The sequence below is a fragment of the Larus michahellis genome, chromosome 6, assembly GCF_964199755.1.
Source record: "Larus michahellis chromosome 6, bLarMic1.1, whole genome shotgun sequence".
In the NCBI taxonomy this organism is placed as follows: domain Eukaryota; kingdom Metazoa; phylum Chordata; class Aves; order Charadriiformes; family Laridae; genus Larus; species Larus michahellis.
The window spans coordinates 33,163,273-33,190,707 of NC_133901.1; the positions used below are offsets into that span (position 1 = coordinate 33,163,273).

The 27,435-nt window shown below is 43.8% G+C and overlaps 1 protein-coding gene across 23 annotated transcripts in view; it reads left to right on the forward strand.

Annotated features, from left to right (window-relative positions):
* The first annotated feature begins 775 nt into the window (after positions 1-775).
* SGMS1 (sphingomyelin synthase 1) overlaps positions 776-27,435 on the forward strand; it is a 103,540-nt gene continuing 76,880 nt past the window's right edge. For 7 of the 23 annotated variants that reach the window (XR_012587473.1, XM_074590599.1, XM_074590588.1 and 4 more), the window contains exons 1-2: positions 15,852-15,903; positions 16,016-16,247. The gene's annotated coding sequence lies outside the window, so the exon portion shown is untranslated. Of the gene's footprint in view, positions 916-11,731; positions 11,827-12,392; positions 12,477-15,851; positions 15,904-16,015; positions 16,248-17,313; positions 18,293-19,269; positions 19,421-20,364; positions 20,528-23,857; positions 24,021-27,398; positions 27,417-27,435 lie in introns of those variants that run through there. The other 16 variants (XM_074590607.1, XM_074590592.1, XM_074590615.1 and 13 more) reach the window with 12 other exon arrangements.

A 27,435-nucleotide genomic window follows, 5' to 3' on the forward strand; every position in this document is an offset into this window, starting at 1 on the left:
ACAGACCCACAGGAAAGCAGGCTCCATGCAGGCAGGTATCCCCATTGCCTCTGTGGGCACCGCAAAATGCTTTTTACTTTTTTGGATAGAAAAAAAAACCTCAACTTTTTTTGCATTAACAAGGCACAATTTGTGAAGTGTGAGGTTTGAAGTAGGACGTGAGGTATTAAGTGTTCATGGAACTAAATTCTACCCTCTTTTCTACCTAGAGAAGATGATGTCCAGAGGTCATTCCCAAGCTAAGTTCCCCTGTGATTTTGTTTTAACTAAGATTTCGTTAATGACAGATGATATTTCACATTTCTGGAGCTCCTGATGTAATGATGGAGGTGAGCATTAGCCCAACGGCCAGGAGCAGCCCCTGGAAAGTGAAATAAAAGCAGACGTCAGAGTTTGCTCATTGCTCTCAGGCCAGGACCCGCTCGCCCCATCCCTGCATCACACCTTCCCTGTGGAAAGGGAACGGCTCCCCACACCAGCGTGGCCTCACCTCCGGCAGGACCCCCGGCCCAGCTCCATCAGGATGCCAGCCAGGTTTAGCTAGAACCCCTCGCACTCTGCTACACCTCATCTGCTTGTTTTATGGAAAAAGCAGTGGGTTTCACGGCGGGGACCGACCTGCCCTGCCGTCCCGGGCTTTAAATCCCGCTGGATAAGCGGCTTTTGGCAGCGTCGCTTCCTGACAGGACAGCGGCCTCCCCTGACAGGACAGCGGCCTCCCCTGACAGGACAGCGGCCCCGCCGCACACAAGATGGCGGCGCGGGATGACACGGCGGTCACGTGACGCGCGGTGCCGCCCGCCCCGCCCGCCGCCGTACGGGACACGGGGCCGCCGCCGCCCGAGGGGATCCGCCCGCCCGCCCGGCGGCCGCGCCGACCCGACCCGAGGTGCCGCGGGGCTTCCGTGCTGCACGGTGAGCAGCGAGCCGCCGCCTCAGCGCGGGGCCGAGCGGTGGGGCCGGGCGCAGGCCCGGGGGTGGCGGCGGTGGGACGGGGAGGCGGGTGACAAGCGGAGACGGGGCCGTGTAGCGTCATGGCTGGGCCGCGGCTCGGGGGTCCCGGCTCCTCAGGCCGGCGGCGGACCCGTGGGGGGTGTCTAGGCCCCCTTAGCCCCCGGGGGTTCTGGGGGGGGGCTCGAGTCCTCTCAGCCCGGGGGGCCTGAGGAAGCTTGGGTCCCCTCAGCTCGGGAGTATCTGGGCCCCTCAGCGCTGGGGGGACCGGGGAAGCTGCGGTCCTCTCAGCCTGGGGGAGCTCAGCTGGTGCCCTCAGCTCCAGGGGCCGCAGTCCCCTCGGCCCTGGAGCAGCTCTGGTCCCCTCAGCAGCTCTGGTCCTCTCAGCTCAGGGGGCCGCAGTCCTCTTGGCCCCGGGATCCAGGAATGGCTCTGGCCCCCTCGGCCCTGGTGTCTGGTGAGATCTGTTTCCCTTCTCCCCAGGGTGTCTGAGTGGGGGGTCCAGTCCCCCCTGCCCCATAGCGTCTGGGGGGCATGTGGTCCCCTCAGCTGGGGTGGGACCATAGGGGTGAGCCCAGTCCCCTCAGCCCAGGTGGGGCCTTGGCCTGGGCCCCCACTCAGCCCCCGGGTTGCCTGGTCCCCTCATCTCTCTGGGATGCGGAGGCAGGCCACTTCCTGCTCCAAAAGAAGCTGGAGGTGTCCACTGCAAGTGTGAAGGAGATCTGTCCCATCCGCACGACTTTGAGGGCCATAGCGGTGGCATTGGGGCTGCACCGCCTCCCTGGGCCTGAGGTTTGCTGGGTGACAGTGGCCTGAGGTTCTCGGGGACTAAGAGGGCTGGAAGGCAGAAGGGGAGTGAAGAAGCAGAGGCCTCGCCATCAGGCAGGCAGGTGTGCTCCCTGTTTACTTTTGAAATTGCTTGCTGATTGACAGGCTGCATTATGCGGATTTTTTGGGGTGTATAACGCGTGTGGCTGTCTTTTTACTGTGTTCCTGCTGGAGGCCCTATTTTGATCAGGGTTTCTAATTTATTCTATCTTATGTGAAAACCTCATTAAAGAAGGCCTCAGTGCCTTCAGGCACTGTAAATACACGAGGCAAGGATGGAAAGAGAGAGAAAGGAGTATTACTTGTAAAAAATGGGAGCTCTGCAATATTGACATGGTGCTGGTGAAGCTTGCTGATGCAGACAGCCTGTCTAAGCAGAGCTGGAAATGGGATGTCAATGAACATCCTCGTGTCATTTTGGCCGATGGCAGCATTGGTGCATCATGGTGTGATGACAGGTTTTGCAGCGATTCCTTCAGACTGTGTTGTGCCACTTCAGGTCTGCATGGGTGAAAATGATTTCTGTTGGCTTTCATGCCTGTTTGCAAACCAGTGTAAAATACAGACCTGGTGCCTGACAACTGAAGTCAGTGGATGCTCTGCTGTTGGTCTTGGTGTGTTTGGCCTTGGCTATGTTTGTTTGTTTGGGGAGTGGATGTTGCATTGGAGTAATACGCACTTCTGTTTCAATAAATATAGTATTTTGCTGGGCAGTGGAATTGCTTCAGCTTTGTGAACTTGTTTAGAGTTTGGAAAGAGAACGCAATCAACCCTGGTCGGCAGACAAAAGACAAAGGCTACTTTTACAATAAAGGTAACAAACTCCCTTTAAATCCAGAGAGATTGCCTTAATTTTTCCAGGTTTGTGCATGTGGAGCAGAATTAAGTTTAGCTCAGATGCCTTTAAACTGTGTTTGTGGTCTGTGCAACAAACGGTGATTCCCAAAGCATTCATCATGCTTGTCTTTCACATATCAACCTAGAGATAAGGTGTCTCTGCATGGTTAATTAGCTTTTAATGAAAGCTTGCAACACTTCTAAATTTAATAAATTGAAGTATGTGGATCACTTTCAGGACTTGGAGGTATTCACAAATACTATTTGACTACTCAGAGTTAACGGTATCGTCAAAAGGCAGTGGCTTGTTAATAGCACCTTCTATATACCTGTTCTTCATGTTCTTCATTGCTTCTCTCAACACTTGTCAAGCATGAATAGGTGGTGCTTTTAATTAAATAATTATTGAATTCTTTTGAACTGAGCATGTGGAGGAAGAATACATGCACTATGGGTGATGAGAGCTTAAAAATTCCTCCTGTCTTCTGGTGGCTGCTGCTCTGCCTTGTTCAGTGTTGGTTAATTGGTGCGCTAAATATGGGTGGCCTGGGACTAACTCAGATTTAATAGCAATTTCAGTTTGGCCGTAAGGAATGGTTGCCGAATTAAAGGCTCTTTAACTGGGGCAACAGGACATCCAGTAAAAAAATGCTCAGACAAAAATAATCCAGACCCTTGTTCTCTAGCATGTCAGGAAGGGCCTGCTTGGAGTAAAAAGAATACATCTGTATAGCACCATCAAAAAAAGAACTAGGAGACTTGCACGTGGCCATGACCGCTGGTTTTGTTGAACGTGGTGTGAGATCTTTCTCTAATGGTGTGGTTCACGCAGACATGTGCAGGAAGGATTTTTAAGGCTTCACAGCGAGGTGGGTCCAAACTGTTCTTTGCTGAAATAGAGCAGAGCACCTGAATGCTATTTCAGTCATAATTCAAGCGAAACACATCAAAAACAACTATACGTGGAAAAAATGCTCTGAAGTAGAGGTGAGCTTAAAATGAGCTCAAAAACCTGAGTTTTGAGGTTTTTTAGAATCTGAGAGTCATGAACTGAGTTCCCCTGTACTGTCAGTGTCTTCCAAAGGATTTTGGTGTCATCGGAGGCTTGTTTGTACCCAGGACACCAGCCTGTAGATAGGGGCAGGCAGCCCTCCAAAGGCTGATGTTCTGCGTGACACCTGTGCTGTGGATTCAACACTCCGGCTTTTAATACAGCTTGAATTCCCACCGTGTGTGGCGTCATTCAAGTTAATAATTAAGTCCTCCCCCTCACCTCACCCCGCAAGGGCTGGGGGAAATGCAGGTCTGAAGAAAGCATGAAACCTGCTGGCTTTTTGTGACTCTTTCACCCCAAATATATTTTATGCTTTTAAAAAATCTATTTAGCAGAGGCAGTGTTTGGTGCAGGTTACTTGGGCTTGTTTTTTGTTGATAAGAAGAACATCCCTCCTTATAAGCTACTAAGTGTAACTGGTTTCCCTGTGCTGCGTATAGTTCGTTAATGGTTCATTAATGTGAATATTTAAACATATTTAAAATGTGTGTCGGTATTGCTTCTGCTCTTACCAAATGCGTTAGCGTAGTTGAGGGGGCAAAAAAAATCTTGAAAGTACCACCTGAGCTTTGTTCTAATAGCTCTTGACTAAGTCCAATTTAGGAGACTATAACATGTATCTTAAAGAAAAGCAGCTTTTAAAATGTAGTTACTGCTGTTGCTGGTCTTCACAGTTCACTCATCTAAATCAGAGGAGCAAGACTTGTGTGGAGCAGAACATGTCCTGTTGATGCTTCCTTCATCAGCTTGTGCAGTTCTGCTCTGGTATCCAATTACACATCTGTATTCAAAGAAAAACACTAATACATCTTTATTGGGAAAGCATCTTCACTAACTGTAGTTTTTGCTTGTGCTAATTTGCTTAGATGTAAACAAACAAACAAAAAAAATCTCCCTCTGCTTTACCATGACTTTAAAGCTTTTTTCTCTCTCAGGCTTCCCAGCATGGTCTGCCTCCTGGTTTTGAAGCTTTTTGGAGGTAGCTTACTTTGTTTAAGTGGAGATAAGGCAAAACATATTGTCACTTGGGGGGAAAAAAAAACCCCTAAAGGAATCCATGAAGTCCAGTAGCTTTGTGCTCTTCTAATGCAGGAAGCATAGTCATGTGAAAACTGGCAGCTCTCTTACCAAGCTGGGTGAGTCGCAGTTGTGTGGTGGGGAGGTAGGGTGGCAGAATTCCTTGGGTGTTGTGCTCCCTGGGCTGGCTTCTTGGGGTGCAGCGTTGTGTCCTTATTAGCCAGCTGGGACAGGGCTTGGAAAATTTAGCTCTCCTGTGAGCATCAGTCGGTGTGAGTCTGGGGAACGGTGGCAAGTGGAGCTGTGTTTCCTAAGTCTTCATCAGAAAAAGAGGTAGGAGGAAACAAGTAAAAACAGTAGAAGACATTTCAGTTCCTAAAACAGGAATTACAACAGCCTTACATTAGGTGTATTGCCCCCCAAATCCAGCAGTTTGGAAGAAGATCTTCTTGAATAGAGCAGCTGCTTTTCTTCTTTGCTCTTAGATGATGTGCAGCTGTAGCTGTGCACTGCATCTGAAAAGAAGAGCTTTTGCAGCCTTGGTTTAAGAAGGATTTTTAATAGCTGTCATCTCTTCCTGTCCAGTGCAGCCTACACCTTTAATTTCCTTGACTAAAAAAGAGCATCGCATTTTGGAGTGTCTTACAATTTTCCTTGCTGGTCCATTAGTGTATTAGCTTAGCTTTGTGTGTGTTGAATGCCATTGAATGTCACTTGCAAATTTAATGTTGGGAGCACTGAGATTTGTGCTAATTGAATTCAAAGTCTTATGCTTGAATTTGTTAAAATGGCAGATTCAGACCATTGAAGTGCTTTAATGGGAGAGTGTATAAGCATTTGCAAATTTGCTCTTGTAAGTGAATCTAACAGTGCATTGGTATAGATGCAAGGCGATACCCTGAGCGGACAGATCAGGTTTCGATGGGGTTTTACTGTCTCTCTTTTTTATTATGATGTGGTGACAGCTGGCAAAATCCAGTATGTTGAAAGTTTTCATGCTTGACCTCTGTTCACGGTCATTGTTGACACTAACTTAACCTTAAATACTTCTATAAAAATGGTAGAGAATATAAAGCCTTTCTCTCAGTTCAAATTAAATTTCTCCTTCTCCTGCAGCCATAGTTTTAGGTACTAATGGAGAAAGGGTAATTGTTTGGGCTGTTGGTCTTTAAACTCTATTGTGCTTTCTTCAGTTGTCTGTGGGTCTGACTTCTGGATTTTTTTTATGCTTGAAATAACACCTTTTGCATCTGAAGGTGTTTTTTTTTTGTTTGGGTGGGGTTTCTTTCTTTGTGTTTTTTTTTTGTTTGGTTGGTTTTGATTTTTTTTTTTTTGTGTAGAGGACAGTCTGCACAAAAGCTCTGGCATTTAACATTTCTTCTTTATACTTAACTTCAGCAAAATAACCAAGGATTAAATAGACACAGAAAATGCTCTTGCCACCTACAGGAGACCCTACTGCCGTGCTTTTTGCAAGGTAGAGTATTAAAGATATTACCCTTGATTGGAAAGGAGTCATAAAGATTGTTACTAGGCTTTCCTAGCAGTATAAATCTGTGCTTCTCTAGATAGCACAATCCTTTTAAGAAGTTTGTCTTGAAAAGCTTCCATAAAATCTCTTGATACCATGCTTTGACCTTCTGCCACTGAGCTGGCATTTCATATGAGCTTCTGGCATGAGCTCTCCTGCCACTTTCAAGTAAAAATTTACCAGGCATTGAAAAGTTTGACTCCACAGTCGAGCACTGTGCCAAGCTATAAAAGCCCCATTTGTACACAGAATGGATTTTTGCTTGCTAGGAAGGCTTGGTTAGCACTTCAATAACTGCATAGGAATGACTTTGAATCTACATACTAATGAAACCGCTCTATCTAAATCAAGCTGTAGTGTCTCTTTGGCTCTGAAGTCTGTACTTTGTCTTCCTTGTGGCCCTCCTTTTCTCCATAGTTTTATGTAGTCAGATTATATTGCTCTGGAAAACTTTGTCAGGGAAGTTAATTTAAAACTATTTGAAAGGCTTAAAAATGACTCCTGCTGTTACGATGATGAAAAAGACCTTGAAAGCGCCTTGAGAGCAATTCCTGCAAAAATACCTGCTTGGCTATGTGAATGGCATACAGTTCCCAGAGCCTGCTCGCTATTCACTGGTGAAGTAACTCCAAGGTGGCCACCTTCAGTGCAAATACTGTTAGCCAGCTTGGCTAGTGATGGCACATGAGGGCTCAAGGTCCACTTGCTTTAAATGGAGTGAAAATCCAGTGCCAGCAGGTGAGTCAGACAGTGGGGGGCTCGGGGAAAGCTTTGCTGCTTAAAGAGGGTACGTGAAGAATATAAAGTGTCAATGGCCTCTGGATTTTGAGTGTCTGGAGAATACATTTTAGTTAAGTGAACAAGACTTAGAGGGAGGAAGAGGATCATCCATATTCTTCTCAAAATGCTGAAGGTGAGCATTTGGGGGGCAGGGTGCTGAGCAGAGGCAGTGTGGGGGTAAGTGATATTCAAAGCAGCACAGTGAACAAAGCAGGAGCGGACAGAAAAGGGTGAATGCAAGCCTGTGAAGGTCCCTACTAAATGACTTGACAGAAGACATTGTTCTGTTTCCACCAGTACTTCTGGGATGCCAGGGTATGTGTTTAATGGAAACATGATTTTATGGAGACTCACCGTGCTAGAAGCAGCTCGCATTTGCCAAAAGCAATACTTAGTAATGGGCTTGGGTTTCTTATCTACTGTTCATGAAACAGTGCAAAAGCCTTATTTCGCAGTAATGAGCAATTATCCGCAAATTAACAAAATTACTTGTCAGATATTGCCTTTGTTTTCGTGCATGTGCAATTTCCTATTTCAGTTTTCCTCCCTTTCGAAATGTAAATAGATGGTTTATTAAAGGACACTTTAAAAAACAAAAACAGGGCCTAAAGCGCATTTATCAGAAGTGGATTATTTATATTCTGCTACTTAGTTCAAAATTTCTTTGGGAATGCTTGCAAGAAAACGAGTGTCTGGGCTGAGAAGACACAACCCCATATAGGCACATGTCTCAAAGTGTCTATAATGTTTTTTTGAGAGGGAATGCTCATTCATAGTTAATTCAACTGCTAGTTCAATAAGTGTAAGTGGCTATGAGAATATATGTATCTGACAATCACAGACCAATTTATGTTACCTTGCTCAGAGCAAGGCTAACCTCAAAGGTATGTCAGATTTTTAAGGGTCCATTTGGGTTTTCAAAATCTCCGTGGAAGGAGATCTGTCCTTTTAAGAACCTAATGTAGGCTCTGGGGAGACAAGTTCCCACCTCGTGCGTAGAAGACAGTCCATCCTGCAAGCTCTATTCAGTGTTTCTCAGTGCCACGGTGGGATGGGAGTGGGGGAGAGGGAAGAACTTGAAATACAGATGATATTTAAGATACAGGTGCACCAGAAGAGGCTGTTGGCTGTTCTCTGTGCCTGTCCAGCTGAGCTGATGGTCTCAATGAGCTACCAGTTACTCCTCAGAGATCTTCACTTCTGAATGACGCTGCTTAACTCACAGTTCATCACGGCACAAGTGAATTGACCATCATCGTTTTATAGCTGCCTACAGGGAATTCTCCTTGGCCATTTTATTGAGTGTCTGCCAATCTTTAAAATCCTTTTATGATTCTTCCCATTAGACTTCTTCTTTGCTAGTATCACACAAAGTACTTAAGAGGTTAAAAGTAGGTTGTTTGCATTAACTTTGTAATCCCTCTCACACTGGTAATCGTGCTTTAATACTGTCCGTATGTAGTTGGATATGAGCAAATATTTAAAAAAAATTGTCCACTCTAAAAAATGTTTGCTGGCTTCATACATTGTTTTGTATTTTATTTGTTAACGATCTGGGAATCTTGTTTCCATGTTCAGGACTTCCTTTTTGATCTTTTTGTGATTGTAGCCTGAAAGCAGCCTATATACTAGAAATCATAGGGAATTGTTCTGTTCCTTTAAATGGTTCCACTGTAATAGCTATGTGTTGACATTCAGCCCGCAGGATGCGATGCCATGCTACTAAATTAATTACTTGCATTTATTTGCAGATTGGATAATAACCCAGTCAGTGTTTGGCCCTTCTTCTGTAAGCTTAGCAAAAATTGTGAAGTGGATAATGCTTTCCCTGCCTCCATCCAGCTGTGCGTTCTGGCACATGTGTTACAGTATGTGATCTTTGTATTGGTGCAAAGACAGCCTGACACCACTGGGAATGGGGTTATACATGTGTTCCTGTTACATGCAGCTGCGGGGACACCGAAGCTCCAACTCTTGCAAGGTGAAAGTTCCTAAGTCTGGTCTTGCTGCCTGTGCGAAGCTCATCATAGCAAATTAAAAAGCTGAAACATCTTGATAATCATGAAAATCCAAGTCATATTTGAGTTTGTTCACCTGATTTCAAGAAAAAATAATCTATAGTTTGTCTAGACTGCTTACTAAATATCATTGATAAACTACATCTGAACACTTTAAAGCACGAATATATTTAGAAAGACAATTTTTACATTGTGTGAGAAGGATTCGTTTTTCTTGTGACCTGCATTGAGGTGAAGCCTTTATGTCTTTCATAGGTAAGGTGCTACTGCTTGTAATTGCCTTGTGTTTCCAGCTGTATTGTGCATAGTTCGACCTTACAGGGTATAGTAATTTCAAAGTAGCTGGATGTATAAATGTGCGATCCAATAAATACACCTTACCCCTTTTTGAACATCAGAAAAAGTAGCTGTACCTCGTAGTCTTGGTTACTTGTACGTAGTTGGGATGCACAGTTCAGTCCCATCTCTTGTGTAAGTTCATGCATAAATGTTATCATTAAGACTTTGACTAATTGCATGGTGTTTAATATGCATGCAAATGCTAATAAGGGTGGCATGCTATTTTCTAAAGGATCCTAGTTGATTTATTACGAATTTTCATTTAAGTAGCAATGAAAATCTTTTTGATGTGTTCAGCACATGGACCATCTCCAGATGTTCACTGGAGATGAACTGCTTGAATTTCCTAGAGTGAGGGAGACTGGTTTTCACTGGTGCAGTACTCTCTGAGCTGGCGGTTGAGGTAGCATGGTGGCTTGTGGCAGGAGGCTTGCCACCCTGGGACTCAGGTGAGGTGTGAATGCCTTGGAGCTGTGAGCTCTAATCCCTATCACTAAATCCCTGCTCTTAGGTTGTGAGGCTGAAGATTCAATTCCCAGAATTGAACCAAAAGTTCAGGTTCATCTGTTCAAAGTGAGCTTTCTGGGATGAATTCATTCATGGCTCTCATAGAGCTGATTTCACCCCCGACTCCTTCTCTTCGTCTCCCCAGTTTCCAGTGTTAAAGGGTGTCCCAGGAGGTTTTGGAGAAATGCATTGTGGTTTACCTAGCAGAGCAGGACCTTATCAAGAGGGAAACAGCAACATGGTGAATGTCAGCAGGTGGGATTGTGCCCGTGTTTTCTGCCCTCGCTAGCACTGTGGTAACTGTGCTGTTACCAGGTCTGTGTTATGCAAAACACTGACGCCAATCTCTGTGCCACTGAAGTGAAAAAAATTTCTGCAGTAACTGTGTCGTCAAACTTTTTTTTTGACTGATGTGTTGTTGATTTTATTTTACATTTTTTTAAAAGCACACCATGAGAGGCAGTTGTGGGTCTGTAGTAGACTAAACTGAAGTGGGTGTTGCTTATGTAAGAAAGAGGTGACAACTAAAGCTCTTCCTGGAGGTCAATACCCATTACAGTGACAGGACCTGTTAAGACAGCTGGAAATGCTCAAACTTGCTTGTTTCCCAGTACTTTCCTGAGCAAGGATAGTTGGGATAGAACCCAATGCAGCCGTAAACGCTTGCGGGACATATTTTAATGTAAATCTGGTATAGTAGACTATGCCATGTTAACTTAGTGCAATTTGCTGCTATCAGAAAGAATCGCTCACGTGCCATTGAGTCTCTTTCCCTGGGCTTGGTGGGTTTTGGGGTGCTGCAGCAATCCTTTAGTGCACCATGGTGTGGGACTTTTCCCTCTGCCCAGTGCAGTCCTGTCCCTTGCTCCCCCAGCAGATGCCCAGTGCTTTCTCTGAGCTGGGGCACAGCTGTGGTGCTCCAGCACTGGAGATAGTGAGGGGCTGGTGGAAACACCATGTTCTCCCCCCAGCAGAAGGGGGTGAAGTGAGCAGTGATGCTGTGAATGGGAAATCCCTGGGAAAGGATCTGGTGGCACGAGAGAAAGCAGAGGAGCAGTGGCAGAGGGCACAGGCAAGAAGCCACTGGGGTATTTGTGGTGCCTGACCTTAGACACGATTAAGATACTGATGCTACTACATTGGTGCTGTAGCGGCCTTGACTAGTCCATCCTTTAGGAAGGGATTTCAGCATTTATAAAGCCAGTTCTTAGTATTCTAGGTAAAGTGTGTGTGAATGTGTGCTTGCCTTTGGGGTGTATCCTAGGCACAAAGAAGTATGAAATCAGAAGTGTGATTTAGGGTGAGAGCTCGCAGGCACAAGGGGTTCAGATGTGCAGTTGTGTATAGTTCTTGCATCCTTTTGTCTTTGTTCTTAATGTTGGTAGTCACTAAAAAGGCAACACAAACTTCAGCTAGAAGGAAGAAAAAGTCCATTTCTTTCCACAGACACTGCAAAGTGAAGCATTTGAAGAGCTGAACATGCTGATCTTTCTGTGTTTATAACCTTAAAAATGAGGTAGTAGCATCAGTATCTTAACGAGAACGGTCTCTATATTGGCTTCTCTGGAGGCATTATTGTCCTCTTCTGAATTTGAGGATTTGTTCCTTTCAAGGACTGCTTTAAAAACATTTTCATAAAACAGAGGTGAAATACTCTGTGGTCATTTATGTGAAGTGACTTGCTGTATGCTTAATAATAACCCACATATTTTATTTGTGCTGTACTTTTTTGTTTGTTTGTTTAAGTGAAGATCTCAAGTCAGCCCCTTAGAAGACAGATTGTCTTGTACAGGGCATGTTAGATTGTCTTGAACGAAGTACCTTTCTTTTTCTAATTGGTATTTTTATTGCTATGATTTACATTCACAGGGTGAGGGCAGCACTGGTCCTCCACTGGCTTCGACAAGCGTTAAAGTTAACTCGGCAGGGAGGAGAGCTATTCCCTTATCTGGAGACTTTCCTAGGTACTTACAAAGCTGCATACTTAACTTATTCCTCATGTGTAAGTGTTGGGATGCAGTATACGTGCAGTAAAGTGACTCTGTATTAAGCACAGCATTTAATAGAAGTATTCTCAGCATGACTTTGCAAGTATTCCCAAATTAAACCTACCAGTTGTCATCAAAGTGAGTGGAGGTTTGTACAAGGCTCAGAAATGCAGCTAAAATTATATACTTTCAAATCACCTCTTAGAGCTGGTCATCTTGCCGTTCCTCCATGTCTTCCACCTCCTCGCATCCATTCCCACCCTTGTCATGTCCTGTGAGACCTCTACTGCCACCATCTTCCCCGGGCTCATAGATGTCCTTGAGAGGTGGCTGTTACCTGAAGGGTGAGGGAAGGAAACAGAAACCAGATCTCTCCAGCTACTTGTTATTAGAAAGAGCCAGGGCAGCAGTGGGACGCAAGGGGCCCCCAGCTGAGTGCACGGCGGGGTGGGAAATTGAACCCCAGCACCGAGTCACGGGGGAGCATCTGCTGTGGAAGGAGAGTAACTTGGGTCCTGCTTAGAAAGGGCGTGTTTTGACCTCACCTGGGGAGCACATGGCGTCGGTACCACTGAGTCCTGCTGTGCTGCCGGTGACCTTGTGCGGTATTTGGGGCTTCTGATAAGGTGAGAAGGGGAAGGAAGCTTGATATTTAAACAGTTGCCTTTGCTAGATCAGTCACCAGGTTTGTGTGTGGTGTTTATATACTGAAAATGTAGGAAAATTGTTCTGGCAAGTGTTGTCAAGCTCAGATTCTCTTTTCATGCTCACATGCAATTAATTTCCTAGAAATTTCAGGGAGGGGATGAAAATGTTGTTGTAGATTGTTTGTAACAACCGGTAATAGGCGCGGCTGATCAAGCGTAAACCGAGGGCTGGTTTTTGAATGTGCTAAAGCAGGAAACAAAGCCTGGCTTGGTAAAGGTCAGCATCAGAAATTTAGGGTCTGTGTTGATTTTTTTTTTTCCTTAATGGAACTGCTTTTGCAACGTGTGTCAATCCATCTTTAATCCTACATAGAAAGCCCCATGGCTATATCTGATGAGCGCAGAACCTGCTGGTGCTTTTGGGACTTCAGCTATCCCTTTTGCAGCTCCCAGCTCAGCAGTTAAGCCTATTACAGTAAACCCTTTAGTTGTGCTATCCAGGTTGTTTCTCACCCTTCCCCCCCGTCAGACTGTTCAGCAAACACCCCTTCGACCGCAGGGTTGCGGGGCGGGGGGGCACGGGAGGATGCTTTGCCACAGTTACTGCCCCTTTAACAACTGAAAAACAACATGCAGAGCTGCAAGGGAAAGGAAGGAGGATCCTCGTCCTGCATGTTGCAAGTGTGCACGTTTGGATTTTCACCAAGCTGTCTGCGATGAGCCAAAATAAAACTCGCAAGTGAAGGCATCCCAGTTATGCTCCCACCCAGGTCATACGTGTCACCATGTCATGCTTGCTCTGCAAGAGATCATCCAGAAGTACAACCAGCATCACAATGTATGGGTTTCGAGGAGATCTGCTTTTCCCAGCGTGGATGAGGCTGGAGCCAGGGATAAGCGTCCCCTGAGGGCAGGGTAGGGAAGGGAGAGCTAGCTGTAATTCCTGGCTGCCTCCCCTCCCTCCTTGCGGAGGGAACGGTCCCATTCCAGCAATTAAGGGGAATTAGCAGTTACTTGGCTAGCCCCAAGACTTTGCAAATGGCTTTTAGAGGGGTGGAACAGATTCCTGATCCTGAGGTGTGTCTAGTTTTTAGGGCCTGTGGTTACGGGGGAGGTGGATCCAAACACCAGGCTTTTGCTAGATCCGAGGCCAACTGGCTTGTCAAATCTGCAGAATAAAGTTTGGGTTTTTTTTTTGCTGAAAAGTGGAGTATGTTGTACTACTGATATTTCTAAGGACCTGGGTGCTGCAGGCACATACATTTCTTGCTTATGTTGGGAACTGAAAGCGGGCAACTCCAAAAACAAGTCCTCTAAAGCAAGGCTTCAGGGCTGCTGAACAGAAATGGGCAGAAACAGCTGCTTTCAAATGGGTTTGTTTAATGTCACGGTTTCGATATTTTTATGGCACCAGTACTCTTTTTGGTGTTATGTTACTGTTATCCCTTCTGAATAAGGCATCGTGGGGGTCTTCTGTCCATGTGGGGCAAGGTCCTTTCTACCGATAGCGACTCCTTGCTCCCAAGGACAAGATTTCTCTTGCAGCCCCAGCAGCACTTCTCCCTTTTGAGGAAGATGTAGCTCAAGTTTCCTCCTTCTTTTCCATTATTTTTTAGAGAAAGTACGTTGTTTTGTTCAGGTCAAATTTGCAAATACATTGCTGGAGCTCAGTTTTTCCTGCCAATTTAGTGGGTTTGCACCTTCCATAAATCATTTGATTAACTGTTAAAACTGGAAGAGGCTGTTTGGCGTTTATAAAGCTAACGGAAAACTTGAGTAACAGATGCAGTATAGGAGATGGCCTCTCAAAAAGGGAAGTAGTGCAAAAGCCAGTAACGTTGTCCTCGTTGACAAAATTATTTGGAAGAGGCTATTAATCCCCCATGTCTGTGCAGACACAGCTTTCAGACTCCCAGTTATTAGTACTTTTAGCAGGAGCAGACCACAGCAGGGAATTCCCCCCTCCCTCACCAATCCAGTACTTTGGTTTCTTCAGGGAACTTGCTTGTCTTTCAGAAACCACGATTTGGTAACTGGATGCAATATCAGAGTTTACCACAGAAACTGTCAGAAGGAGAAATGAACGCTTGTGCTGAAATACGAAACCCGCAGTAAAACTCTTCAAAACGAATTGTAAAAGCATTGGGGTTGCATAGTGAAAATGAGCTGCTGAGGACTAACAGATGAGACACCGGGAAGAGTGAGTTGCTCATGCAGGTTAAAACTGGGCTGGTCACACTTCAGGTTTTGGGGCGTGAGGCTTTTAAAATAGCGTTGGTGATGGTGAGACTGTGACATGGCAGTTCCTCCATCCAGAAGAGCTGGCTGTGCCTTCCCCAGCCTAGTTTGTGCAGCGGAAGGACTGTCGGAGCTTTTCTCATGTGGCTCCTCTTTAGAAGTGGTCGAAGTTAAATCAGAATCTGCGTATATTTAAACTTGAAGTGTGTGTTCGGTAGTTGCATTGGTCGCAATTTGCTGTATTGAACTGTTGCTTCTGGGAAAGGTGGCCTGCTGCGGGGTAGCTGAGGCTTTGCCAGGTGCGAAATAGCTACAGGAGGCTTAAAGTGCTTCTCAGTTGCTTTTGTGGTGCTCGCCCAGATTTGCTTATCCTTAAGGGCTTTGCTCTGCCTTCAAGGCAGAGGTATACCAAACAGAGCCTTCTCAAAATCAAACTCTGCAAGTATATCTTTCTTTTTTTTTTTTTTTTTTAGAAGGAATGAATGAGTACCAATCATCGTCTCCTTCGGGTAACCGTCTCTTACCATTTATTTAACTGCATAGGAGGGATATTGCAGCAATGCACAAATGCTTTTCAATGCCCAGAAGAAACCAGATTAAAAGTAATTACTGTAGCCTGGAAGGGGTGTGGTCCAGAAAATTCCTTTTCCAAGTTGATTGGTTTAGGTCAAGACAGAGGGTAGAAAACTTTGTGAAACACATTTCTGCTGCGAACCGTGTGAACCTTTGAAAGTCACAATAACTTTTGTGGCTAGAAGTTGCAAACTTTTTTTTTTTTTTTCCTTTTTCTTCCTTAGGGCTCACCTCTACTTACTTTGTTGCAAGCCAACTTGAGTTACTTTACTCATGGACACGTTGTGCTGCCTTTCAACAGAGATGACCCCTCAACTCCCCCCCCCCGGCCCCTAGCAAGTCATCTGCCACTTGTTAATGTGTGTGCTAAGCTCACTTAAAGAGCACTCTTACTGAGATTTAAGTATCATTTGCATCAGACTAGGGGTGTATTGGTTTTTAACACACAGTAATTGTTGCCCATCAGCCACTCTTACACACTGCTTTGTAGACTGATTAAAGCACCCATATCATCTTTAACTTTGCTTTTTACTTGCAGTGAATTAGTGAAGTGCAAATCCAGCTTGAATTCCATGCCCTCAGTGCATATGTGCAGGTCTGTTGCCACTGCAATAAAAGAATAAATGAATCCCTCCTTCCAGGAGGCTCAAGGCAGTGTCTCAGGAGAAAAAAAAGTTTCTGATGAATTTGGTGTGTGTGTGTGGCAGATGAAGCCTCGCTGGGAGTTTGAGGTCCGGTTGCTGCTGAACTGCTGTGTTTTACCGCCACGAGGGAATAAACCACTTCCAGCACGCTGATGGCAGAGCCTCTGCTTGCTTGGCCTCCGGAGACCCAAGAAACAGGCAAGGTTTGTTAAACCTAGGAGCAAGCCGCACCTCTGTCGCATCACCAAGCTCCTCTGCAGACCCAGCCGTGGAATTTAATATTCCCAGAGGGCAAGTATGTATTGAATTACTGTGCCATTACCTGTATCATGCTGCTCTGATGATCAGATCTGCCTTCCAGCTTCCTCCTACTTCTCACTGATAACTATGGCACCAACAGAATTAGCAAAAAGGAACATGTAAGACAATTTTAGTGTAATAGCAGATACGCTGTCTCACTTCAGCTCCACTTAATGCCTGATTTAAGTGGGTATTGAGAGGTTTCTGAGGTGTGCTTGGTAAGTTTGAAAAAGTCTCACTGTGGAAGAGGAGAGGAAGCAACTACATCAGAGCTTCAGGCTGTCAAAGGCTCTGATTCTACTTCTGAGTGTGCATCCCTTCGTCCCTGGCTGTCCAAGGTGAAAATTAGCTCTCTATCAAGAGAAGTTCCTTCATGAAAAGGTGTGCTTGATATTGGCCAATTTTCTTCTTTTTCCTTAGCTTTGCTTTTTGCCCTTATGCAGAACTTGCTGCCCAAGTCTTGCTATGTAGCTTTGTTACTGTTATGAATATTTGCAGTGCTCTGAGAAGAAAGTCCCTTAAGCATAGGGAAGCATTGTGTGTGAGAAGGGAGCAGGTCACTGCTGGAGGATCACTTTGTCCGTGTACATAAATGTCGTGTGAGCTTAAAATGGAGATCTGTTCTGTGTTGCCTGCTTCTGTACCTTTCTCATTCTGACCTTTGGATTCTCCCCAGAGCTACATTTTGTTACTGCCTTTGGCTCTAATAAAGTGTAGATATAAAAGAGCTTCACTAACTTCTGAATTCTCAAACCTGAGATTTTCTTACAGAACCACCACTGAGGAGTCACCTGCTCAATCTCCCATGTCATCTTCTTCCATCCCTGACCCAGCTTGTTCAATCATATTGTTTCCCTATTAAGCAAGAGGCAAAAAAGCATTGGATCTCGTTCACAAGGATGGTGACAAGCTCTTTGTAAGCAGCTTGTGACTGCGGGGAAACTGCATGTGAAGGTGACATCAGCGTGATAGTATAAATCTTGCTATTGTGACTCCAGAAATGCTGAATGTGAGTTGAAGGTGTAGCTAATGTAACTAAATGTGAAATGGAAATGTCTCGTTCTTGGTGTTTCAGAGGTTGTTTTCAGCTGTTGTGCCCGTCACCATCCTTTCTTTCCCTCCTGCGTCAGATATTATAGCCTAAAAATAAAATGTATTATGCAGAGGAATGGGAAACGAGATAGCACGACAAGTTTCAGCTTTCATTACTGTTGCACTGGTGTTCGCACAGTGCTGAGAGGCTTTCTTCTGGTCAGTGAAGTCCGTCTAGGTCAGAGAGGTGCAGACAGTTCATTGGGGGACTGAGACTGAGCTAATGGTCATCTGCTCTCTGGGCTGTAATTAATTCAGACCCCAAATGGGAAAAAAAAAAAAAGCCGGGGGCGGGGTTGAAGAAGGCAAAAGGCTGTTATAATTTCTCTGATGTGAGCATAACCCTTGTAAATCTCTGAAAATGAAGGGAATAGATTTATTTTCTATGCCGCCGCCTTCTGCAGTGACTTGGAAAGGTCTCTCGGTGAGGCAGTGATGAACTGTTATGCCACTAATTTAAATCACTGATAGGGTACGAGGAATGCTTGATTGGCCCGTCAAGGAGGCCGGTGACTTAATCGGACTAACCGGGATAGCTGTGTCATTTTACAAGTGTTTGGAGAAGAATCTGAGTGGACAGGAAGACTGAAGGTTCCTTTTATATTCCAACCTCTTTGTCTACTTTAGTATTGACATGTAAATTCAACGGTGCAAGGCAACTTTGCCTATTGCTCTTTGTACTGACTGGCAGCAAAGAATAAAATCTCTATGGCTTGTAGTTTGACACCCTTGAAACTCGGTACAGTACAGGTGCTGTTTGCACGCCTACTTACATGTGGATCAGAATTAGGCTTTCTCTCCCAGCGGGCTTGTAAAGCTGTGTGTCTTTGGAGAAAGAAAGAGATCTCATTTTTAAAGATTACAGGGGTCTTGCGAAACCTGGAGGTGCTGTTTGATCCTTTTGGTATATGAGAAGCCTACCTTTCTGCCTCTCCTGTGCTTTCAAAGGTGGAGTACGGTTGTTCTTTTACTTTTTTTTTTTTTTTCTTAAGACTTGACAATCTTGTGTGACTTGCTGCTTTTGTTGTTTGTACCTCAGCAACTACTGTTGTCCGTAAATAAGGGTTCTTCACTCGATATGCAAAAACCAATCAAGACACAGAGTTGAGATATTTGTCTTTATATTTGTCTTTATTTCAGTTCTGCAGAATCAGGTGCTGGCTGTTGTTAAATACCCAGCAAACCACATATTTCTGACAGTCCCAGATTTATAGTGATAAGATACAGCTGATTGGCGAGCTACAGTTCCTTTAGCATCCCTCATCATACATACGCATTCAAGTTAGTGTTTTAAACATTTTGGGAAATCCCTTTAATTAGCGTGCTCATTATTTACAAGAGGATGTACATTTTAGTATTATAATCTCCTAAGGCTCTTCTTGGACACACTGTTATCTCGACTCCATTCCACAGATGATACATCTTGTTGTCCTATACTTAGATCAGAGACTGGGAGTGCACTCCCTCCGTGGGCCTTGTTCGCCTTCAGTAAGCTCTCGATATGGTAATCCTTCAACAATTCAATTTCTTTGATCTAAGTTTCGGTTAATTGTTTCTACATCTAGTCCAGGTGCAGAAGGCCCAATTAAGTTTTGGTTTCAGGAGTTCAGCTAAAGTTCAATCAAAGTTCTATTACAATTTTATACAGAGTGCTTATGTAACTTTAACCATGTTCTTTAGACGTCAGTAAGGCAGATTATTTTCTTTGTTGCATTTAAGCAAACCAGCTAATTTTGGCACTTAATATGCCTGGTGTTAACTACTTTTATCCCTGGTGTAAGGAGGGGAAAAAAAACCCTGGAAAATGAAGTCTGTTTGGTTTTACTGTCACGTGGTGTCTGTGATGTGCTCTTGGTCTTACAGCTTTAGAGCAAGACTGAAATTATCTGTGTTTTCACATAAAAGCTGTGTGTTTATTTTTGCAGGGTGCTGCCAGGGGTCTCATCAGGGACCCAGAATAAACTTGCAAGCTTTTGGTTAAACTCTTGGGCCTCGTCTGGTATTCTTATATTTCGGTGTTGCACAAGATTAGTCTTGAAAAATGGTCTCGTAGGTCTGAAGTTAACCTCATGAAGGGTAAGCACCAAGTTGACCAAAGTTTATTCCGACTTAATTTCTTTGGTGTTTTTTTGGTATATTGGATTGTCTGGGTTTTGCTTGGAGTTCCTGTTTGTCTGAGGTCTCTGACCACACCACGCACATTCCAGCTTGCAAGGCAGTGTGAGTAAGACCTATGTGAAGGTGCATGCGTTTTTGAGTACCGATGGCTTATCAAGCAGTAGGGCTTATTTTTCTGCACATACATTTTTGGTAATGTTAAAACTTGATGTTTTCATTGTTCCAGTGCTGTATTGGATCTCCTAATGTTTTTTAACATAAAAATACGGAAATATGTAGTATTATATTACCTTGGTGTAAACCTGCATATAGTGCAGTTAACAGAGCAGGAATTTCCTTATCTGCCAGATCACTGTTTTAAAAACTTAATTTTTTTTTTCTTTCTGTTTATATTTGGTTAATTCTACATTTTTTTAGTGTGGTTTAGAATGAGTCCATTGATTAATTAGGCAGCTTATGGAAGTGAGGAGCTGGTGCAGAACCAGCTTGTGGTTGGGAATTCCCTGGCAGGGGCAAACAATGAAACCACAAGCCAAGAAAAGCATGCACCTGGACATACAGGATGGGGAGCCTGCAGAGCTAAATAAAGAGACAGTACAGAAAAATGCCCTAATCAATAACTACTACAGAATTAGTGTAGTGGGACTGGAGATAACTGTTCCCTGAGCCCTCTTTTTTTTTTCTTTTTTTTTTTTTTTCCCTTCCTAGCTAGCTATTCTGGCCTTAGCAAGAGAGTACAACACATCTGATTTAGCCTTTGCTGCTCTAGTAAAACAGGGATCAGTAATCAAATATGAGCATGTCTAGAGCATGTCTTTAAATGAGAAGAGCTTTGATCTGGAAAAGGAGATGCTTCTTTGCTGCTTTTGAATGGTGACATTCTTAATACTTGTGTCTTCCAGTTCTCTACCCCTGGGATAATTGAGTTGTGCTGAATAGTGAGTGTTGTTTGAAAATCTCCCCTGTCAACTGTTAACGCTTTTGCCTCTGGTGACTGATGTGATTAATTCTTCTTGTCTTAAACAACAGCCTAACTAATGTGCTTTGGGCAGTTTTATTTTTAAGGTGGGTATGATTATTGTAAGACTTAAGTGAAGTAGATGATCTGCTGGCTAGCTGGATTTCACTACGTCAGGTTAAATTGCGGACCAGGCTGCAGGGAAAGTCCCTTCTCTTTTATAGTGCTTTTCCAGAGCCCGCTTACTGGGGAAGACCCCGTAAGTTTTGGTTTACCCTGCTGCAATGTGAAGTTTTTCCTACTGATTAACCAGCTCTGAACAAAGTGAGCAAGAGCGAAATGGCACCCCCTGCTTTGTCCTCTGCTTGTTATCACCCTTGCTATAACAACCCTTTTTAGCATATTATTAAGAGCATTACACTTTGCTTTTTGTTTGTAGTTTTGCTTTAGCAAAATAGTCTTTTTATAGCTGTAAAGCCTTAAGGAAGAAAGTTTCTGGCAGTATCTGTGCAAATGCTGAAATCTATGCCTTGCTTTAATGTTTCTTGGAGCTAAAATATTTTTGGATAAACAAAGCGTTTCACATACTGCATAAACCGCTTACAGGCAACCTTTTTACCCTCAGACTGGAATGCAGCCATCGTGAATGTTGCAGTGTGAACAAGGACCTCTAACATAGTTGAGGGCCAGGAGTGGGATGTAGTGGACAACACATCATATCCAAATGTTAATTTTGATCGGCGTATCACACTCCCAGCCATTTACTGTATGGAAAAACACTGGCATCCATAATCAGATTAATTTTTGTCTATGGAACTGTTTACTGTAGTCTTTGTCCCCAAAATTGTCACTGAATATTGCTGTGTAGTAAGTAGGAGCAGCTAGAAGTGTTTTTTGAGGAGTGCTGGCTTAACACCAGCCTGATCAGGCTCCACTGTAGAAACACAGACCACAAGCGATGGCAGAAATGCATTTGGTGAGCGGATCTGGTAGGTATGGTTTGGCACTGACACTAGCAGATGTGCATTCTGCTGCTGCTAGCCAGTGGTATTGTCATTTGTCATCTGTTGAGATGGTTGCTGCCCTGTTCTTTTATTCTATAGGCTGTTTAAATCCTGAAGAAAGTACGAAGTGTGTTGTTGGTATTTATCGATTGTTGCCAGCAGCATTAGAAGCCAAAGTGATCAGCTTTTGGGGATGTTTGGATACTTTGTCTTTGGCAGAGATGATGCCTCATATGAAGGAATGTAAAAATCAGTAGTTCTGTCACTTTAATGCTTGAAAATCTTAGTATGGCATCTTGGATATCATGGAGGAACCTATTGAGATAAAGTCTATTGCTGTATAATTTTTCTTGCAGAGGAAAGGCACATTTTTGGCATTTGTTATTTTATGGTTAAGGTTTTCTAAAACATCTCCCACGTGTTATTACAGAGGGGAAGAGTGTTCTCAACCTGTGGATTGTAACCTGGCTTCTGTTTACAAGAAAGAGCTGAGGGAGGAAACCTGACAGCTTGTGACAACTTAAATTAGGTAGTAGTGTAAACATACCTGCTTGAATCTGTAGGTAGCCTGGAAGCCAGAAGCAAGGATTTCTTTCCACCCCATCTGTGTGGGAGATGCAATGTGGCAGTAACTGGAATCCCAAGGAGTGGGCAGCGGCTCGTAGACTCCCCTCTCCCGCACAGCGATGGACGGACATGTCCGACTCCTTGCCAGATAATGTTGTGGACACAAAGAGTTTAAATGGGCTCATGTTTTGGGGGTGTGTGTGTATGTGTGTGGTGCTGAGCAAGTATTTGGATGAGCATTTCCCGGAGGGTTACTAAAGATAGGCTCCGGAAACTCCTGGAGCCAAAAGTAGTCAAAGCCTCAGACAGAGCCTTTTCTGATGCAAGGCATGCTGTTTAGCTGCTCTTTACACCTTGACTCAACTAAAGTAGCAGAACAGCTACAAGGTTATTTTTGTTGCATGGGGATATCATGAAAGTAAAAGCCCTGAAGCTTGGGGTACCTGAATTTAAGCGTTGTAATAGTGGAAGCAAATGCTAAACTTTTTGTTGTGTAACAGCAGCACCAAAGGGAATCTCTGAGAAAAGTAGTCACTCATCTTGGGTGTGCTGGCTTCAGCCCAGAGGTGCTGCGGGAATGATACCTTCCATTTTTCCATTTTACAGCCTTTCTTTGGATAAGTTTTCATGGGCAGTAAGGTGAACGGAAAAGGAGGCTAAAGTGGTATAGCAGCCCAAGCATTGCATATGTGGCAGTGTCTGCTGTTCTGATATCAGTATAATTATCTTTCAGATCTTCTGTTTAGAAGAGACCCACGTACAAAGTATCCAATGATGTTTTAAAAGCTTAACGATGCTTGAATAAGCCTCCTTTATAACTTTCAGTGGTGCTAACAGCACATTTTTGTATACTTAAAAGATCTTTAACTGCTGCAGTAATGAAGGGAAAACTGCTTGGGCACATTTTCAGTGTATTTACCAGATGAGTGGAGAATGCATTTAGGGTTTTTTTTTTTTTGTTTTTTCTGCTTCAGTGGAGGTCTTGGTGTACTTCATGAAGTAGGTTGCTTTTAGCTTACTCACAAAGCTTGAGCAATGAACACAAAACCTGTCAGCACGTCTCTCCAGCTGTCCTGCTAAGTATCCCCCGACCTCCCTGCCCAGGAGAACCGTGGGCATCCACTGGTACTTCTGGAATTTGGTGTGCTCCACGCAATGCACCATGTGTCCTCGGAGAAGCAGTGAGGCCGGAGTGAGCCCCTGTGTGCCTGTGACTCAGGGCAACTGACAAAGGAGACATTCAGTCACCAGCGGAGGATCGTGTTCCAGAAATGAATGTGTTCCAGACTCACGCACTTAACCCTGCTAAAGCTGAAAAAACCCGCACAACAGTTCTGGTTTTGTTGCTCTGCTTATTTGCCTTAATCTCTCCAGACCACCCAGTCTGTAAATGACTGTCTGCCCGTTCTGCCTTTGAGATCAGTGCTTAAGCATACCAGCATCCATTCTGGCCTCCCTTCTTCCCATGCTATTGTCACAGTTACTCTGCAGGTACCATATTGTCCAACTAGTGAACTCTCAAACTCATAGTATTGTTCTCATGTTAAAAGCTGAAAATCAAAGTATGAGAAATTTTATTTCTCAACTGTCTGGTTAATGAAGGGTGCACCTCCTTTTGCCAAACCAGTTATTCTGATTTCTCTCCTTATAATAGCTTCATATCAGCTATTACTTTTTAAAGACACTTGCAAAGGTGGAATATGTCTAAGGGCCTGTGATTTCAAAGCACTTGCAAAATGGGAAGAGCTCAGTTTAAACTGCTGTGGTTTGTTTCCGAGTTAGTAGATAACTTGACGGGAAGGCCTTTGGGTGTGAAGTCATGTATTTAAATACAGTGTGAATTCTGATGCGTGATCTTGCTTGCAGGTCGAGGTGAACCATTTCTGTCTCCATCCCCTTAGCAGAAGCATGTAGACCGTGCTTGTTGTGGAGACCTCGGCTTTCATCCTATTCTCCAGCTCCTGTAAAGCCGGAATAGGTACCAGTCAATGGAAAATGACCCATGAGATGCCAAACGCCAATTTGATTGGTAAAAATAAGTGGTATAATAAGCAATTTGAAATAGTTGCTGTTGGTGGCAGAAGATTGGAGACTTCACTGGTGTTATTGTCTGTTCCAAGAGCAGCAGTGAGGTCCCTGACTCTGGTTGTTCCCTGCATTCCTTATCTCTAGCGTGTTTGCATAATGAACTCACAAGGTACGCTGTACAAAAGGTCACAGGCAGAAGGGAAGGTTTGTCATTTTCTAGTCTTTTTTGGGAAGAGGCGTGTGACCTTTTATGAGTAGGTTTACCAATCGCAAGTTGAGGGAGCCCATGGTGGGTTTGCCAGTAATGAAGGAGCGTGTTTCAGAAGCAAATGTTACAGCATACGGCATTGCATTCAAAAAGATGTTATAACGGTATACCTAGAGATGATTATCAAAGCTGAGGCTTTCAAGAAAGTCCTTCTAATAGATACATGTGTTTGTCTGTATATGCGCTAAGTGGACTGCTAGTGGGAGCAGTATGTAGTGGAAACTTCCTTCCAAATGTTGATCCAGGTCTGAATAATCAGAGCTTGGGTTTTTATAACCTGGGGAAGTTCTCTAGATAGGTTTGACTGCGAATAGCCTGGAGATGATCTAATTATGAGTTAGTTGCAGTGTGTTTCATTTTATTAATGTTTTCCAACCTAGTACTAACTTGCTTTTTTTAGAATTAACTAATCTTAGTTTTTTATCTTCAAAATATTTTCAGGTGGATCTGGGAAATTTTGAGCATCTCGCCCTGTAGGGACAGCTGAAAATATCAGAGTGTACAGAGTCACTTGTCAGTGTCCTGGCATCTAGTGTAGAGATTTCCAAGCGTCCGTGGGGCAGTTGGCACCCTGAGTGATAAGGAGACTCAGTAATGTTGAGGCTAAATTTGTGGAGAGGAGTGTGTCCTGCCTGTAAGGTGTTTTTTGGAAGGCTGAACAACACGAAAGTGGGGAGGAGGCCTGAGAGAGGAATGATTATTTTGGAAACCAGGAAAGAGACTGTCTCCTGATAATGGGTTTGCTATTTGTCACATGCTTTTGTGTTAGAACTCTTGTGATGTGACGTAAAAATAAATCCAAGCAACAAGAAAAGGGTGTTTTGGATCTGGTTATTTCTTAATGGAAGCTAATTCCCCCTTTGTTATATCTCCTCTGCTCTCTGCCGTAGTTATTTAATAAGAGACTGCAAAAGTTTGTTGTCTTAAACGGTGCTCATGCAGTCCTTTTTTTCCTCACACTTCTAAAAAGTTGTACTTCACCTGATTTACAGCATAAAATAAAAATCAAGACTTGGTGGTGTATTGCTGGCTTTGTACAAGCTAGTGCAGAAAATACACAGATGTCTTAGATGTGAGACTGTGCACAATTGTATACTTCCCTGATAAAAGTGCAAATTTTAATAGTGAAGAAAGCGTGCTTGCTGCAAACATTATCTTTCACTTGTCACTGAAGTCTTTTGAGTTTCTTCCCCTGGATTTTGTTTCCAGTCCCCCGTTCAGGTCACTGGGATGCTGGAAGAACTAAACAAAGGTAATCCCCTAAATAAATCTTGCTAACGGTCGTGATAACAAGAGTTTTCTCAGGGCTTTGGGACGTTGGGAATGAGTTTGCAGCATGGTAGTTGTTCTGCTACCGTCTTTCCGTACAAGAAAGATGAAGGGGATGTTTCTGGGCTCCTTCCCTTAGTGCTTCAGCAAGCACTGATTAAAAATGCAGTGTGTCTGGCAGGGGGAAATTGTCTCTAAATCTTCCTAAAATGGAAACAGCAGCTAAAAATAGTCTGCTTTTTTACAATTAAAGACAAAAATGTAGAATGGAAGTTACCCTAAAATATAATAGCAAAAGCTCGGGGGGTGTGTGTGTGGGGGAAGTAGTATTTAGATAATGGTTCCCTACTGCAGATCTGTCTACATAAAACAAATGAGGATCATTCTTTTCTTACATACTCTTTCGTTGGGAGCAAGCACTACATTACGATGAGCTGTATGATTTTATTGTCTCCGCAGGAAGAGCGCAGAGGCAAACAACTGGAGATTAGGAGCAATTTGCAAAATAGTTCAGTGATTAGCATGCCTTTGGAGATGTTTTCTGTGTAAGAACCGCATCACAAATTTTACTGGCTTCCTACCTTCAAAGAATTAACTGTGAGGAGGATTAAAGTGTCATCTTAGACATTGGCTAAACATTCTCTCAAAATCCCCTACGTTGTCTTTAAATCAATTAATTTGACTTCTTTTGTCCACAAGTGTGCTGGTTGGTGGACTTGTGCAACTGATCTATTTAGGCTGAATTTCTTCAGTGTATTTTAAGGAGTACTTTAGTGTGTCTGGCAAACATGCCAGTGAAACGTGGAAATACATCTGCCTTTCTGTATAGAATGAAGATGCTGCTCTAATCATTGAGGCAGCAGTCAGTAGCTGGTTAATCCAGTTTTTGCAGACGTTCCCGATCCTTGCTGTTTATGTTGGATTAGAAAGTAAGACAACAGCCTACTCTCACTCCTTTTGCAACACTGCTGCCTGCGTATACATGTTAAGTGGGAAGGAAACGAGGAAGAGGAATCCTCAACTCCAAAGGTTCATGTCTGTGCTTTGCAGGCACAGCTGATAGACAGCACAAGGAGATATTTTTACTTCTGTGAAGTCTCAGAAAGTGACCCTTGGTCCTTAGATGTGGATACTCACTGTCCTAAATCATGTGGATGGTTGATTCACTCACAGTTCTGCATGGATAATAAAGATGGTAGCATTCACCTAAAAAAATATTTGAATATTAATAAAGGAAACGGTTTGCTCTTTCTGGAAATCCTGCAGGTTTCCGCAAGATGTAATCTGTTTAAATGCATTAGTCAGAGATGCAGTGTGAACTCTAAGCCTGTCCTAAGCTCGAGTCTGCCTGTTATGCTGTATTAGATCAGGTGTTGTAAAATGGTGCGTATATTCTAAATAACCTAGCGATGCTCTAGAGGGTGTTTGGGTGCTATTGAGAAGGACTGGTAGTTCTTAGACATCTTGTGATAAGGAGAACAAGACTGGCAAGTAACTTCAGAAATTAATCCTTAACAGCATCAAAACCATCAGAATTGCTTCTCAGCCGGTGCCTCTGCATTAGAGAAATGCTGTGGATGTTAGAGCAAGTGATCACAGACAGAACTGAACGTTGTCGTGTTATATGCTAAAATAGAAGTGGGCTTCTCTCGTGCTGTTATGGCTCGCTATCGCTTAGCAACTCCAGAAACTGAACTACTTCCTTAAAGATATTAACATGCAGTTTAAAGAAACCGGTCTGTGAACTTGGCGGCCTGTACCCCAGCAGAGCAGAAGCTGCTGCTGGGCAAACAGAAGGGTCTTCATCTGGGGGAAGAAGCGGAGGATGGAGGAGTTTGGCATACAGGCTAATCAATTTACGTAAGACAGACCTTTTATT